Source organism: Trachymyrmex septentrionalis, unplaced genomic scaffold (genome assembly GCF_001594115.1).
Source record: "Trachymyrmex septentrionalis isolate Tsep2-gDNA-1 unplaced genomic scaffold, Tsep1.0 scaffold101, whole genome shotgun sequence".
In the NCBI taxonomy this organism is placed as follows: Eukaryota; Metazoa; Arthropoda; class Insecta; order Hymenoptera; family Formicidae; genus Trachymyrmex; species Trachymyrmex septentrionalis.
Genome location: NW_017304136.1, coordinates 42,107 through 44,320, shown reverse-complemented (window position 1 = coordinate 44,320; position 2,214 = coordinate 42,107).

The following is a 2,214-nucleotide window of genomic DNA, read 5'->3' as shown; positions in this document are numbered from 1 at the left end:
ATATACTGTCATTAGACTGTTATCGCGTGTCGCGCGCTAGTGTGCCGGAATGGAAGTGTACGCGGAACAGAAACTAAAGGCCATAGCACACACCTTCTGTAACCATAAAACTGAGTTTTCACTTGACACTACGACGCTTATTTTTAGCGTCAAAACGCTTGATATTCGTCAATTTTTATCACGTGTCTTTTGCTGAAAATGAGCGTCGTTGCATCAAGTAAACCCAAGCTAAAATGTACGTAGAGTCGGAAACACATAGAAAAACGTAAGGCCGTAATCAGTAAAGAAATCGTAACATTGGATTCGCTACTAGCATTACTGTCTCTACCGTGATTGACTAATTCGCTTACTGCTTATGTGTTACGGCCTTACGTTCTATGTGCCATGGGCTTAAAGCTAGTCACATACACTTTTCGTAACAGTAACAGTATGGTTTTTGACCAATCGCATTGTTTGATTGTTACGGTTCCGGTAACGGACGATTGAATTGAGCAACACGATTGGTCGAAAATCTACGTTACGTTTACAGTTACTGTTTGGCCGGAATCAAACTATGCATTAAAGATTGAGATTATAGATTAAAGAAATTTCAATGCGGAAAGAACTTTTGACGTCTTTTGTTCTAATTGATGAAACTTCAATCTTTCAATCTTTAATCGCATTCTTCAATGCATAGTCTGATTCCGGCCTTACGGAAAGTGTGGGTGACTAGCTGAAAAATTAGCCAATTACAGCCGAGAATTTTTTTGGTGTTTTAATTTTAATTGACTGATTCTTACAGTATGTCTTATGGTTACTGGTCTAGTTTTTACTGAGGGTTTAAAGCATTCCTCTGTCGTTTGACTATAACAGATCAGAGTGCAAGAACCAACCAACTACTCGATTGTAGTTGGTTGGTTCTTGCACTCTGATCCAGTTTAAACCCTCGGTGGAAATTAGAGGTTTGTTTTCTGTTCCTGCACTGATTGCATTAGTTCAAAAAATATACTAAAACGTTTTCTGTTTCCAAAATGACGTTAGCGACAATGTTTTTTGTTTCAGTGCAACAGAACTCACTGCACGAGTGCACTGTACTAGAGCTGCATTTCACGCATGATGTGTATTAATGCATCATTTATTCTTATTTACATTCGGTGAACAACAAGGATAAAAGATGCGTGAAACGAAACGCAGCCTAGGTCTGGAGTCAGTGTAAGCAGTAGAAGCACTAGGTTGTGTTCCGTTTTACGCATGATGCATCAATTATCTTTAACATTTGGTGAATAACAAAGATATATAATGCAGCATGCGCATCATGCGTGAAACGGAACGTAGCTCTAGTGTACACCTTTATATATGTTCTGTGATGTACACTAATTCAGCCACAGAAAACAGACCTTATAGACAAATAGTACGAGAATTCGTAATTATTTAGAAGACACTCTTTATCTTCAATTTCAGTGAAATTATGCTTATTTGGCGGGTTTTTATATGAAACGAAAGAATCTGACAGTAAAATGTGCCTAGTTCCATGAACTGAGATATTAAGCGTTGAAGTTGACGACTATTAAGGTTAGGAAATCTGTCAGCTGCGAAATATCGCGATGAAAGCATGTGCTGTGATCACATTTTCATGCTTTATAGCAACATATGCATAGGTTTTTTACTAACTTGCCCAGCAAACGACAATGGATTAAAATAGATTAAATTGAAATTTTTTTCTATCCGAATGCGTACTTTAAATAGCGAATACTTTTTTTTTTTGAATTTAATTGGATTCAATTAGATTCAATTGGATGCAATTGGATTGAAAAACTGTATTTCTTATTCAAAATTTTGAATTGAACAGTATTCATAATGCACAGAAAAAGCTAATATTATTTTTAGATTGAAAGGCATTGATATGCTCCATGCAATTCCTATAAATAAAAATAAATAAAAATGCATTCAGGATTGAAAAGCATTTATTTTAACATTCATGAATCAATATTTCTGAAAATCTGAATCCATTTCAATTTATTTCAATCCATTCTCTTTTGCTGGGTGCTTCTACAGGATATATTAACGTTTGTTTGTCAATATTCAAATCGTCTTCCTTTCATCGTTTAGGGGTTTACATCTTTTCGCACATAGCAAGAACAGAGCAAGCTTTCGTTTTGAATAAAAATGCATCGAATGAGCCTAATTTTATTAAAATCGGAGATGAAATAACGATTCTAAATGAATGAACAGACT